Genomic DNA, 16,269 nt, shown 5'->3' with positions numbered 1-16,269 from the left:
GCTGTGTACGTTTGCAAATACTGTGCAAAGACCTATGTTAAGAATGACACAACGATGCAGAAGCATATAGTCAAGTGCCCAAAGTTTCCTCAGGGCTCAAATCAGCCTATGACACAACAAAATGTTTATATTTATGTCTGTATATGACAAGGTAAATACAGTTAGTATAAATGACCCACACAATTTCAAGTTTATTCCCGTTTGTTCCCGTTAATTCCCGTATATTCCCGTTAATTCCCATGGAAAGTTTCCAACTTTGAATATTCCCGGAATTTTGCAACCCTAGTTGTGACCTTGTAAAAATCATCTTTTAATGCTGCCTGCACGACAGGGGGAAAAAAAGTGCAGAATGCAACTTGGAACCATTGTTATTAGCTTGTAATTAAATCAACAAAAAAAATAACTCAAAGAAACAAACTAAAAAATAAAATCAGATCTAAAAACACATGACAGGTCTTCCTCAGGTCTACGTGAAAAGCAAATTATCTCTATCTGAGCTGTGAGGTTCTTCCACTACAACATTGAGAGCAAACATTGTATCGTAGTGCAACTTCTATTTATAGGCTGGCTCTCACAGGCTCCTCCCCTTGTCTATTCCACTGTGATCCTTTAATCCTACAACTGTGAATAAAAACAAACTTATTTATATATACACTGCTCAAAAAAATTAAAGGAACACTTTGAAAACACATCAGATCTCATTGTGAAAAAAAATTATGTTGGATATTTATACTGATATGGACAGTTTAATGTCTTAGGAACAGAAGGATGCCACATCCTTGATGGAAATAAAAGTTCAGCCTACAGAGGGCTCAATTTTATAGACACCCCGAAAATCATAGTGAAAAAGTGATGTGGCAGGCTTGTCCATTTTGCCAAAATTCAATTTCTGCAACTCAAAATGCTTCTCAATATCTTGTGTGGCCCCCAAGTGCTTGTATGCATGCTTGACAATGTTGCGGCATGCTCCTAATGAGACAACGGACGGTGTCTTGTGGGATGTCCTCCCAGATCTGTCTAAGGGCATCAGTGAGCTCCTGTAAAGTCTGAGGAGCAACCTGGCGGCGTCTGATGGACCGAAACCTAATTTCCCAGAGGTGTTCTATCGGGTTAAGGTCAGGTGATCGTGAGGGCAATTCAATTGCATCAATTTCTTCATCCTCCAGGTACTGCCTGCATACCCTTGCCACATGAGGCCGGGCATTATCGTGCATCAGGATGACCGCTCTGTGTTTGACCCTGTACCTGAGTCCAGAAATGATATATCACTCCAGGATAAAAGAAACAGTTGTAATATTTTCAATTCTATAGACTACACAGCTAATATTGATTCCCAGGATATAATGTGGGTAAAATATAGTATAATATATTCATAAGATAGAGAACAAATCATAGATATCTCAACAGCAGATACGTAAAATACAACTTTATCACTTGTATCCCTTGCTGAGTTAAATTAAACAGTTTGATGGCCTGCTAAATATGAATAGCATTAGCTATGTGTAGTGGTACAACATCAAGGTTCCTACAGGTTTTAACAAGTTAAATTTAAGACCTTTTTAAGACCACTTTGAACAGAATTTAAGACCTATTTCACGGTCATGCTGGCAAAAAAGTATGAAGGAAAATTACTATGAAAGAAGAAATAAGTCCCAGAATTAAGAAAATGTATTCCCGTTCAACATAATAATGACTGAACATAACAGTACACAGAACTGTGTGTGTGCGTGTGTCTGTAGACCTGGTTGAGAAGGAATGCAGGCGACAGCTAGCTGACCCAGCACTGAGGCAAAGACTGTATCTCTGAACTTACAGCAGTTGGAACTCCAAACAGGTCCAAAATAGTAACAAATAGAATCAGAATAACTGAGCCTTCTAGACAGTAAGGATGCTTTTGTTTGTCAAACAGTTACCAAGTATGAGTTCAATAAACGATTCTTTCAGCATAGAGAAAAAAGGATGTTCCAAAAAAAATGGCCAGAGAAGAAAATTAAACATCCCGCCCCAACACAACACAAACCTCTATCCTCTCAGCTCTGCTGCCAAGGCCACAATCTCCTTTTCAATTGTCTCAAGCTCAGACAACTTCTCCTTGCAGCCCCTACTCAGAATATTGAACTTGGAGATGACCTCTGCCATCTTGCTGCCAGCCTTGCTTGTTGTTGGCTTTTCACTTCTCTTGTGTTTCTCTGACTGGGCATGCGATTCTAAAGCCTTTATCCCCGATGTTCCTAGTTTTACTGTTTTCTTGCTAAAGATGCAGTGGCCTTCAAAAACATTCTCCTCCACTGGTTTTTAACCATGCACTAAACGTGCTTTTATTCAACCAAGTTGTGTTGAACTTGCAGTTCCCCACAAAAGACGTTGACACAATAGTAGAATTGCCGGCTCTTTTAGCTTGATTGCTGGTTGCTATGCGTGTTTTCAGTTGCTAGACACTGTGAATATAGGCTGCCCACCTGAGCACGGAGGTGCGCACGGCGCTCAGAAAGCGGAGCACGCTGCAATCCTGCGGCGGGAGTGCACATTCAGCTGGGGCGCGCTCAGAGTAGCGCCAGCGGATAGTGGCACAGTAGAAGACAGCTGTCCGTCAGACAGAGACTACTGTCTGTTTGTGCATCCGCGAGCAACGTGAGTGGGCAACTGGACACTGTATGTTATTAGGACTTTCAAAGTTTTTTATTAGTTAACTTGCACTTCTGGGGCTGCACGGTCAGCGCGAGTCCAGCGTTATCGGTGGGTTCCCCGCTAATATGTATATACGGGTATAAGGATGTATATTGTTAATATGGAGGTGTGTAGTCTGCACGCACGTATCTTTCCTTTTATAGAATCACGCGTATTCCCATCTATATCCTGCCCTGCCTTTCATAGGCATATGTTGTATTGTGCTGTTGCCAAATTAAAGAACATTAACAGAGAGAAGTCGTCTGAGTCGTGTTTTAGCAGACACACCTGGAGCGGAGCAGAAGAATAAGTTCCTCATATAAAGTCCTTACATCAACCCTCACCAACACACTGGGTGTTCTCCGATAAGTTATCATCGGGGGCTGCAAAGTTAATGATGGTTACATGCTGATTTATTTCGATACGAAGTGTTGGGGGGGTACAGCTTACTTTGCAGCGCGGACATTTCCTCAAAACACATTTACTGGAGACCAAGTTATCGCGAAGTAGCTTCCTAATCCAATTAATTTTTAAGACCTAGCTAAATCAAATTTAAGACTTTTTAAGACCCCGCGGGAACCCTGAACATGTTCCAGCAGCTGTAGCCTGACATCCGTACACAAGCCCACTAATGGTCAAGATCACAATTGACAATACATAAATTCATTGCCTTTTACGTGTGAGTGAGATGATACGTGCCTTGTAAAAGTCTTTATGTCAAGTAAATAAATGTAGGTCTTGATAATTTATCCCTAAAATGAAATGCAATGCAGCCTTTACAACTACGAAGAATACAAAGTTGTTATTTCACAGTAGTAACCAATATCTAAAGTCATTTTTACTACAAATATCAGCCCTAACAACTCTTTTGGCGTGTGCAATAGCCATAAAAACACTGAATGAAATTAGCAATAAAGACAAAAGAGAAACACTAATTTCACCTCTCACAGAACTTTCCACTTTTCAAAGTGTCCTTGAGCAAGATACTGAACCCCTCAAATGGCCGCTCATAGATGTTGAATGCACTAATTGTAAATCACTTTGGATAAAAGGGGCTGCCAAATGACGTGACATATGATTTAATGTAATATATATATATATATATGCAGATATACATAAGCAAATATGCATATATCAAAAGAATAAATCTCTGACAGACCATGACGTCCACTAAGAAGACCATAGTTGAATTCAGGTATTTATCATGGTTCATAAAATCCATGTTCCTATTTTGAAAGCTAGCCGCGGCCTAGTTCAGCGTCACTTCAGAACTTTAGACCAAGTTTACCTGCACACTCACTGGGAGAGCCTATGGAGAATGGCGCACACACCAGTCTCACTAGGTAGCTGTGTAATGAGCAATTAGCAGGCAAGAATCAACATCATGTGACGGACGCAGGATGTGAAGTGTTTCTCTTTGACGCAGTGCGCAAAACGCATGCAGCGCTTCAAAAATGCATGTGTTCCGGCTTTGCTTTGCAGCCCTGAAATTGTAGTTTTTATTATATTTATAGTTTGCATTTAAAAAATATTTTTAATATTGTGATTTAAAAGATGATCACATTATCATTTGAAAAACATTTGAAACCTAACTTGTTTGACTTGTAGCTTCTACAGTGTGTGATGGGTTGTTTTTTCCTCCCCCTCAGACCTTCGACAATTCTGAGGATGATCTACCTTTGTAGGAGCGACCTCAAACAGCACGTTGAGAGTCTGATTCCTCCGACCAGGCCGAGTGTGAAGAGACGTGAAGATTACACATGTTCTGTTCTTTACTGGAAACATATTAATCACAAGTTCTGTCGTGAAAATACTACAAATTAAACTGGTCCCTGAACTATAAGGTTTTATTGGAGGTTTATCAACGTTCAGCAATAAAACATGTAACAAGGAACTGGTCCAAACCTGTTTTACCTTCAATCAACAAGTGGAAGGAAAATGATAACAGGGTTGTAGAAATGGAAAGAATCATCTATAGAATCTGAATATGGATTAAATATAGAATTAATATAGAATTTAGCCCTGAAGAGTTACGTCAGTGTTTATCTGATGTATAAATATGCAACATGTATGATATGTTGTACATGTATGTGTGTGAATGTAAACATATGTGCACAGTCATAACTTCATAGCAAATGTGACCTGAGAAACCGCCCTATCAGTTCTCTTTTCTTTGTTGTGTTTGTTCCTGGTTTTAATGGTTTTATTTACATTGTTATTTTTGTAAATAAAGTTTTTGGGTGAGTTTAACCTCAGAAATCATCACCATGACAACAGGAACGTCCCATCTCAATCACATTCCTTCAATAAAACGTTTTTTTTTTTTTTACAAGAACAATAAAGTTATTTAAAACTGTTGTGACGCCAGACACAGGAGCCACAGAAATGAGGCGCAGGGCGATCATTTCTATCATCATCCTCCTCGCAGGTAAACCTGTCTCTGTGGGCGATGCTGTAACGATTAGCATTCTGATAATTGATTAATCATTTTAATATTTTTTTTGTACCTGTGTGTTACCGGCACCACACCTAGGGGAAATCTGGACCAGCAACAAAGGGTTACACAGGCTAGGGAGCGCTGCGTAACCAATAGATACCGATTACATGTGCTTATCTCAAAGATTCTTTATTGTCATTATTACAGCAGTGTTTGTCTTCCTTTGTCTGCAGGTGTTAGTCTCCTCCCCTTTTGGGACACAGCCCTCCCCATCAATCAGTGGTTTGTGAAGTTACACTTGAGAGATGAAGCGTTTCAGGATTGCAATGCTTTTTCCACCAAACATGTAAGGTGTCAAACGGCTGTAATGCAGTCTTTACAACTACGAAAAATACAAAATTGTTATATCACAGTAGTCACAAAATAACCAGTCATTTATACTACAAATATCACACTTAACATCTCTTGGCATGTGTAATAACCATAAAAACAACACCGAATTAAATGAGCAAGAAAGTCAAAAAGAAACACTTTAAACACTAAACAATTTGTAGTTAAGTAAAGAGGAGATAATGCTTTCTCTTTCCACAACAGAAATGAAAAGACCCCTCATGCTGAGCAGATACGTAAATACAACTTTATCACTTGTATCCCTTGCCGAGTTAAATTAAACGGTTTGATGGCCTGCTAAATATGAATAGCATTAGCTATGTGTAGTGGTACAACATGTTCCAGCAGCTGTAGCCTGACATCCGTACACAAGCCCACTAATGGTCAAGATCACAATTGACAATACATAAATTCATTGCCTTTTACGTGTGAGTGAGATGATATGTACCTTGTAAAAGTCTTTATGTCAAGTAGATAAATGTAGGTCTTGATAATTTATCCCTAAAATGAAATGCAATGCAGCCTTTACAACTTCGAAGAATACAAAGTTGTTATTTCACAGTAGTAACCAATATCTAAAGTCATTTTTACTACAAATATCACCCCTAACATCTCTTTTGGCGTGTGCAATAGCCATAAAAACAACACTGAATTAAAATAGCAATAAAGACAAACCCCTCAAATGGCCGCTCATAGATGTTGAATGCACTAATTGTAAATCACTTTGGATAAAAAGGGCTGCCAAATGACATGACATGTGATTTAATGTAATATGCATATATCAAAAGAATAAATCTCTGACAGGCCATGACAGCCGCTAAGACCATAGTTGAATTCAGGTATTTATCGTGGTTCCTAAAATCCATGTTCCTATTTTGAACGCTAGCCGCGGCCTAGTTTAGCGTCACTTCAGAACTTTAGACCAAGTTTACCTGTACACTCACTGGGAGAGCTTATGGAGAATGGCGCACACACCAGTCTCACTAGGTAGTATATTCTATGAATGTCTTTAAATAAACTTTGATGCATATACGGCTACTATTGATACAAAAATAAAGAAAAATATGTTTAAATGATCATATGACACAGAAAAGAACAAGACGATCTCTAAATGTTTGACATGTAAACTTGAAAAGTGGCTCAGGCTTTAAATTGATTATCAAAAAAGGCGTCTTTTAATCTACTAATCGTTGCAGCTGTACTTTAATCTGTAGCTGTGTCACATTTTAGAATCTGATGCTGTGTTTTGTATATAATATTTCAATATTAACTCATCTCCGCAGATCGAACTGGTGACTTCTTGGAAAGGCGTTTCTGGCCAAGAGAGGCCTTGGAGTTCATGGGGATGTGCGCTCGGCCTGGTGCCGCTGCTCGTGCTGATGATGGCGTGCTTGGCCGTGACGCCAAGAACCAGAGCCACCGACATGAGGCGCAGATTCAAGATTTTACTAATCATCCTCCTCACAGGTAATCCTGTCGCTGTGGGCGATGCTGTAACGATTAGCATTCTGATAATTGATTAATCATTTTAATATTTTTTTTGTACCTGTGTGTTACCGGCACCACACCTAGGGGAAATCTGGACCAGCAAGAAAGGGTTACACAGGCTAGGGAGCGCTGCGTAACCAATAGATACCGATTACATGTGCTTATCTCAAAGATTCTTTATAGTCATTATTACAGCAGTGTTTGTCTTCCTTTGTCTGCAGGTGTTAGTCTCCTCCCCTTTGGGGACACATGATGGCCGGGTTCCTCCTCCTCTCAATGGTACCACTGGTAGCCAGTCCAGAGGCCATGTTCAAGGTAGTTAAATCTCAGCCACACTGAAGCTTTGATGGGTTGTGTGTCACAGTGGACGTGTCACTCATGTGTGTTTTGCTTTGGGACAGATGCATGTGATCTTGGCGGCCACAGCCCTGCTCTGCGCCGTGCGGAGGCGGGGCCTTCTGTTGATGAGGATTTATACTTTATCAACACGTCTGGTTCAGATTCCAAGTGACAATAAATCCAGAATATTTACCTAAAACTATTCAAATGATTTAAATTCAAGGTTTAATAGAACTAATGTCGACTTGATGAATCCGATATATGTGAGACTTTTTGTGGTTTAAAAGATCATCACATTATCATTTAAAAAACATAACTTGTTTGACTTGTAGCTTCTACAGTGTGTGATGGGTTGTTTTTTCCACCCCCTCAGACCTTTGACAATTCTGCGGGTGATCTACCTGTGTAGGAGCGACCTCAAAAACCGCCCTATGAGTTCTCTTTTCTTTGTTGTGTTTGTTCCTGGTGTTTAATGGCACCTTGTAAAAATCATCTTTTAATTAATTATTTGGTAAATTAAACTTCTTTTGTCCACCAGAGAAATTGAAGTTTTGGTCACACATAGGTGAATGCAAAGTGAATATCGAGGACCTCATCGGAAGACTGCTTCCGATGAGGTTTTTACCTAGCAGGTAATACTACTTTTAAAAAGCACATCCAAACTATTACATCTGTCAGACATGAGCATTACTATTATTGTAGATTACATAAAATAACAAATAAAGCTTTAAATTAACCTTTACAGTAATCTGTGTTTGTCACCATCCAGTTTGTTCTGCAATTAATTCACCTGGTATACGTGAAACACGTGGGACGGGGACTTGCAGGAACAATTTCTCTGCACAAGAGAGCTCCTACTACTACGACTGCAGAGGACATGTTCAGCTCCGTGGACTTGTGTTTTAGTTCAGTGGGACGAAGCTGGGACATGTGCGTCGGTATCACAACCGAAGACACTGCCTGCACGACAGGAAAAAAAAAGGTGTAGAAGGCAACTTGGAACCATTGTTATTAGCGTGTAATTAAATCAAAAAAACAATAACTCAAAGAAACAAACTAAAAAATGAAATCAGATCTAAAAACAAGTGAGGGGTCTTCCTCAGGTCTACGTGAAAAGCAAATTATCTCTATATGAGCTGCAAGGTCCTTCCACTACAACGTTCAGAGCAAGAGTGACTGAGGAGACTGAGGGCTCCTCTATTTATAGGTTGGCCCTCACAGGCTCCTCCCCCTTGTCTATTCCACTGTGATCCTTTAATTCTATAACTGTGAATAGACAAACTTATATATATATATATATATTATCATTCATGATACAGTGTATCTATGAATATATTATATTTTAATGGATTTAATATAATAGATATATTTATTTATTTTTATTTTATTTAAAATAAAATTGTGACTTTAAACGAATTTCGTTTAGATAAACTCTGATTGTTTTAACGCACATATCAAATTACATGTTATTAACTGGAGTTCTCTACACCCATGTATTGTTTTTGTCATAAATCATTATGTTATTACTACTTCGTGACTTCTACTTATTGTCTTTTTTTGTGTAACTGAACAGTGACTTGTGATTTTAAGTCAATGTCGGGAAGATAAACTGTGATTGTTTTAACTTACATATCAAATTACATGTTATTTGTTTCCTTAGTGTTTATTTGAGTTGTCTAAATCCATGTATTCTTTTTGGGATCCATCATGTTCTTAATACTACTTCGTAACATCCACAAATTGTCTTTTTTTCAATAGTCTTTGTGATTTGTAAGTTTCTTTCTTGTTCTTGTGAGTAAATCAATATACATATGTGTGTATTTATTATTTTTGATTAGTTTCATTTGGAGAATATGTTGTTCAGAATATCTGGAATTAGATAAACATTGTTGTTCTCAAGTTAGAAGGTTTTAGGTTTAGGCTTAGACAAAGATCAATAGTGGTTAGGGTTAGGGCCAGGATCCATGGTTAGGGTTTAGGCAATAGTAGAGGGGACTTAGGTTTAAGCCATAGACTGTAAGCATGGGTCAAAAATGGTTAGGTTTAGGGCAATAGGCCACGGCCAGTCTTATTTAGTCTAGTTCGGAGGTAAGGTTAAGGCAAGGGTCCATAGTGGTTAGGGTTGGGACAAGAGTCTAAGGTGAGGTTTAGGAAGAGAGAGTGTGTGAGTTAGGTTTAGGCAATACAGTAGGTTTAGGTTTAGGCTTGGGTAGAAAATGGGTTAGGGCCCTAGTTGACGGCCAGGATTCTAAACCCACTGTACACTCTATGAATTGAGTCTCCTGGGTGCTGAATATTATCTTCATTCTAATTAAATGCCCCATGTTGTTTAGGAGTCAGAAATTGTTGAATTTATTTTAACATTCAGGCCAATTGGTTCTTTCGTATTTAGGAGGAAGATCCATCTTCTCTCCATTTTCTTTCGTTCTATATCGGTCCAAGAGAAATTGTATTAGAGGCTTGCAACTCTATGTGATTGTGGTCCATGTAATATGAAGTGTTTGACTAGAGGAGTTTTTGTGTTTTTCTTGTGTCTCAATTTATACTTGTGTTGTACCATTCTTGTGGCTATGGAAAAAAATGTTTCTCTTAAATACTGTTTTCCACATTTTTCACAGAATATTATATACACGCAATTGGACGTCTGTGCACTGTAAACCCGAACAGTACTATAAACTCATAAGAATTATGGTTAGAGCACTCAAAAACAACTATCAAGTAAACCCAACAATAAACTTCTGAGTTCTGTTAACTATTGATGCTGTTTTAATTTCAAATGGATCAAATTTTCTGAGTGAACATCCAGATATAAGTTAAAATGTATGAGTTAACAGGAACGTAGCGTCTGACGTCGTCGACGAAACGTCTGACGTCATGACGTAACTTAGTTCAGGCTGGGTTTTCAAAACATTCAAGATGGCTACCCTGATGCGAGAAAGAGGAGTACAGTAAAACCTGAGTAAAACTGCTTAAAAGTTCGCGAAAAAAGCCGGATTTTATCCGAGGGCCGTGATATAAAAACAATTAGCCGTTATCTACCGTTTCTAGTCACTTCATTGCGCTGTAACGTAGCACACATACATACTAACGTTGCTCTCTGAAGTTAGCTTGTTAACTTCACTAAGCAACGTAGCGCACATGCTAACTTTACTGTTTGGAGTTAGCTTGCTAACCACCATCGTGTGTCAGCACATTTTCGATAAATGAGGACCGGTAGAAACTTCATTGCGCTGTAACATAGAGCACATGCTAACTTTGCTATTCGGAGTTAGCTTGTTAACCACCATCGTGTCAGCACATTTTCAATATATGAGGACAGGTAGAAACTTAATTACGCTGTAACGTAGCGCACATGCTAACTTTGCTGTTCGAAGTTAGCTTTTTAACTTCTGTTGTGTAACAGTACGTGTTCGATAAATGAGGACCAGTAGAGACGTTTTTCACTTAACTAAAAAAGGAACGTCTTCAATCTGGGATATTTTCAGATCCTCTATTCAATTGGAATAGCAGGCAGTTCAAATTTAGCATAGTCCAAAGATTAAATAAGATTAAATTGTGGGACTGTTTCAAGGAAAAAAAGGAAGAAAGATTTAATTTTTCGTGAGCCACATGTCCAATGAACCTTTTTTTAGTATCATTAAAATGTTAAACAGTCAAGTCTCCTAAAATTGTACTTTAAATTGAGTGCAATAATTGAGTAAATACGACACTCCTAATAAGCTAAATGAAAGGAGTATAAACTGTAAGTCCAATGTTTTAGTCCTCTGTTTTTATGATGAATATACAATGCCTTTCTATGATCTTGAAGTCATATTTAATAATTTACAAATTTTTCCCATTTTATGTGAATAAATATTTTTACCTAATCTGTATTATATGCCCATTACAGGTTATAGAGACTGATGATGAAGGCATTTAATCAACCACTCCAGAATCACCAGAAAACAATTATTTGTCGATGAGTTTAATTGTACAATTCTGTTTTAAAATCTGCATTTGATTATAATGTCCATGACTGTACTAAGGTGACTTATTTCATATTGTTTTTAAATGTGCTCATGCAGGACCACATTGTGGGTGACACTGGTGTTTCTGCAATATAAGGTATTTTTTCTATTTGCATGTCTTGCACGTTAAGAATCCTTACACGCATCATGAGGTTTTTCCTTAAAATAAATGTATCTTCCTCACTGATAACCACGTTTCCAGTGATTCAATGGAATGGAAGTGCAAGTTGTGCTCTGTATCCCTAAACACTCGTGCAAAGTTATTTAGTTACTATCGTTTGTGTTGACAATACACCACTGTTCACACACATACATAGACTTTAACGTGTAGTCAGATACACATAGCGTAAACACACAAACAAAACACATAGTTCTTCTCCTGCTTCTCAACCTCAGAATGTTTCATACTCCTTAAAAAGGGAGTCTGCCTTAGTGGACAGATAACAGGTTTTCAAACCTCTGGCTTCATGAATCACTTCATTATATTAGTTCTGAGACTCCCTCACACACACACAGCGGACAGATTAGACTAGAGGTTTTTATGCCCTTCTCACAGTTTTCTATGACCTCGCTTCACTTCACACACACATAAAATAAGCGCACACGCGAGGCAATATGCTCATGAACTTTAGTAACCGCAACACGGCTTGCACGTCATCACGCAACGCCAGGAGGACGACCAAACGACGCCAGGAGGACGACCCGACGAGATCCGACCAATCCCAATCCAAGAAGAACCTCTGTCAAGCCCAGTATCGATATATAAGCTTTGTACGCACTCTGACTAAACGCCATTTTTCCTGTACAGGATCAGTGGACCATGCATGATCATTTGCTAGACACCGCAGTTTCCTGACCTGTGACCTCTGAATAAACTTGCTTAATTTTAACTTGAGAACGACGCCTCCTGCCTTTGATTTCCACCCGCAACATTTGCATCATAGCCAGTTTTCAAGAGTTAGCCCTTTGCCATGCCCCTACAGCAATTGCATTTGTACTTTTAACTCATTTAATGCAATAAAAACTCATGTATCACGGTGTCATAGAGACCCAGAAGAAATAGTCACAGCTGAAGGAGCACATGCATTTTTCACTTGTCCCTTGTGTGCTTTTAAGCAGCCATTTTTTAAGGCAACACTATTTTGTCATTTGAGGGGTCATTTAAGAAGTCATGAGACGGTGGTATGCCCATTCAAGAACTGTACATACAGCACAAATGTATATTCATCATTTAATGCACACCAAAATAGAAAACATTATGGTAGCTCAGACTTTGATGATAATGTTTTTTCATCAGAAAATAACACTTCCCCAGACATGGCGACAGCTGAATGTGCAGGCGAGGGACCTAGCCAGTGTGAGAGCACAGATGCATTCGATCTTTCTGAGGTTGAGAGTCCATGTGACAGTGACAGTTTAGGAGCCCAGTTGCACCATAACTTGGCATCATTGTTCCTAAAAATGCAAACAATTCTTTATGTATCTGACATGGCATCTCAGGAAATTGTGGAGCATTTGACTCTAGATATTTCCCTTGTCCCAACCTCTTCTCAAGAAGACCATTAGAGAGGTCTAAAGGCCGGCGCATGCTTCTGCGTTTTCACTGGCCCGGAAGCGTAAGAGCCCTTCCGGGCCCCTTAAGTACTTACATATCCCTTCTTACGTGCTTACGTGCGTCGGCCAATATTTCTAACTAGACGGCAAAGCCCCGCAAGCGTCACCCGCCCGCAAGGGCTGTGATTGGTCTGCTAACTACATCATTTCCGGAGTCGCATTTCCGGTTCATGCCCGATAATACCGGCGGAAACCACGGAAGATTTAGAAGAACGAATATGGACCAAATAGAAGAGCACTTGGCAGAAGAGATCCGAAACTATGACCACTAGTATAACCCGTCACTGACCGGTGGATTTGTCCGCCAGAAAAAGGCTCTGAGGAGCCGCTGTGGCGATGTAAATAAACGGCTCTTCTTCGTGCCACACACGAAGAAGAGGCGACTTCGACAAAAAACATTACTCCGCCAGTGTTCGTTTTTATTTTATGAGGAAGTTATTTAAAAATGTGTGCACCGTGTCCACATAGTTCCTCTGCTAAACATAACACAACAAGTGAACAGTAAGAACATCAGGGTTAAAGTGAGCAGAACAATCATGATCTGACTGACACTATAGATTAATAACTAAATTAAGGTGGTTATCAGTTTTTGTGAGAGACACACACACACTGCAGACGGAAGTGTTAGAAGTACTTTTCTCACACGTTGAGATTTTTTAAACTTCATTGTTGCAGAAGAAGCTATGCCCTGTTTATCTCGGAAGATAAATATCATTTCTGCAGGTTTTTATAAAAATCTTAAGTTTAAATCGTGTATAATTATTTTTCCTTTTATTCAAGGAACAAGTGGATATTGACATGAAGCGCATCCTGACCCTTCGTTCACTCCCTGTGTACCTACGGGAGGATGGCTCACAATTCTTCAAGACCTTCTGTGTAAGAACTCAATTCAAGCACTGAAATGTCAATATCAGTTACTACTGCAAATTATTAAATTACAAATTGTATAGAAAAACCAACTTGACTACCTCTTGCAGCATTTTAGCAATTCAAATGAATTAGATTTGTATTTTTTTTGTTCATCTAAATTCAATGTGATTTGTCCAAGACTCATTGGTGACTGTTATCATGCCTCCTGTACATGAAGTAATATCTTTCTAGAAATTACCCAAGTGTAAGACATTAGGATGAAATCCACACTCCTCGTTTCATCAAAGACTGTATCCCTCAGTTTAGTTGAAGCTAATATATGTATTTAAAGTAAAAAAAAAAACTTTTGTAGAAATGCACAGAAGAAAAGTAAAAAAGAATCGATACAGATGATGTGACCAGGTTCTCTAAACATGCATTTTGACCTGTGAGTGTTACATCTAGACACACTAGGGGTAATATCAACTTGTTCTTTTTTGGGAGATCACAGATGAGCATACAGTGCATGATTTGCAAACTTGCTTCTGAAATTAACCCTTTAACAGGATTGCTTGTATTTTGCAGCGAAAGATGAGCCAGAAATGTCAGACCCGCCTGTGGCTCTACTCACTCTGGTCACTAAAGACGCCAGCGCTGCAGTCCACTTTAATGCAGTGAACACTTCTGTTGTGGTGGAGGACATAATTGTTGTCTGTGATCTCCCCAGGTTGACAGATGCGCTCGTTCTTTGTTTTGGCTTGTTCTATGCACTGCATTTAAATTATCCTCAACAACTAATCAACGAAGGACTGATTGATGCAGTGTACCCCAAGTAAGGAACTATACTTTATTTTACTGTATATAATTTGTCTTTAACCTCTTTAGTACTGTCTAGTATTGTAGTGTAGGGCTGCATTCGGATAGTCGATTAATCTATCGAAATTGAAATGATAAATCAACTAATCGGATTAAGAATCGCACAAATACTCAATGACTCTTATTTAGCCATCAGCTTTTTAATTTTGCTTGAGGTTGTTTGTGGCATGTGATGACTGACAATAAAGACAATAAAGATCGATACTTTTTTTTAAACCGGCAAAAATGCTAATATAAAAAAAAAGTCCTGCACACAGGTATTGAGGGTTTTGCCAAGAAAACTCTGTATATAAAGCACAGGATGAGATCCCGGTACCTCCATATTTAGAATCAGGCGAGGATGACAGAGAACAAGGACATTACTTACAGAGGAGAGAAAGACAAGCCCATAAATACTTCAGCTATGATCAACTTGGGACTCCAGCATGCTATAGTGAAATGAAACGCTTTACCAGTATTAGCCAACACTATATAGAGAAGTTCAACCAGTGACCATGTGGACAAACCCATTGCAAGTTTACCAACCTTTATTCATGCAGTGATACTAGGTATAAAGCAGATCTAGGCTGTACAGTACACAGAGGCACTGTTTGACTTAAAAGAAAGATCACTAGATATAGTAGAGTCATGTATAGGCAGGACATTAGTATTTATCATTAGGCCAAAAACAGTCACTACATTGCTCTCACCTTCAAGACACAGTGAAGATAACTAGAACACCCCAGGTTGGGAACCCTTAGTTCATAAACGCTGTGATGTCGGGACGACATCTAATTTAGCAGGGGAGTGTGTGATAGATTGATTTTATAAGGACATAAAAACAAATGGAATTAATTTATAGTCCAGTGAAAAAGGTTAAGGTTGTTGACCAAGGAGATGATCGTGGACTTCAGGAAGCTGCAGAGGGGGGGGTCACAATCCCATACACATCGTCGGAGTTGGGTGGAAAGAGTCTCCGAGTTCAAGTTCCTCGGTGTGTTCATCACGGATGACATGACCTGGTCCAAACAAGCGGACTCGGTGGTCAAAACTGCACAAAAGCGCCTCTACTTCCTGAGGAGACTCAAGAAGTTTGGCATGGCTGGAAAAACCCTGACAAACTTTTACAGGTGCACCATCGAGAGCATCCTCTCAGGCTGCATCACTGCCTGGTTTGGTAGCTGCTCTGCTGCTGATCGCAAGGCCCTGCAGAGGGTGGTGAAGACAGCGGAGCGGATCATCAGCTGCCATCTCCCTTCCGTGCAAGGCATCTACAGCACAAGATGCCTGAGAGAAGCACGGAAGATCATCAAGGACCTCAGCCACCCAGGCTGTGGACTTCTCACACTGCTGCCGTCTGGGAGACGCTATCGGAGCATCCGAGCACGGACCACCAGACTTAAAAACAGCTGCTTCCCCCAGGCCGTATGGGGGAGCTCTCAGAACACGTGTCAGTCACAGTGCAGCTGCCAGAGAGGAAACCTCGTGTCCCCTCCCCCCCCTTCAGGTACTGCATGAATGATGCTCTGTGAACATGTTTGATAAGTTGCATGTTACCATTATTTTGATTGTTGGATCCGTAATTGTGTTCTGTTGTGTAGCTAAACTCCTCCTCCAGAGCAG

The sequence above is a fragment of the Limanda limanda genome, chromosome 7 (assembly GCF_963576545.1).
Source record: "Limanda limanda chromosome 7, fLimLim1.1, whole genome shotgun sequence".
Lineage (NCBI taxonomy): Eukaryota > Metazoa > Chordata > Actinopteri > Pleuronectiformes > Pleuronectidae > Limanda > Limanda limanda.
This window is presented reverse-complemented; position numbering follows the sequence as displayed.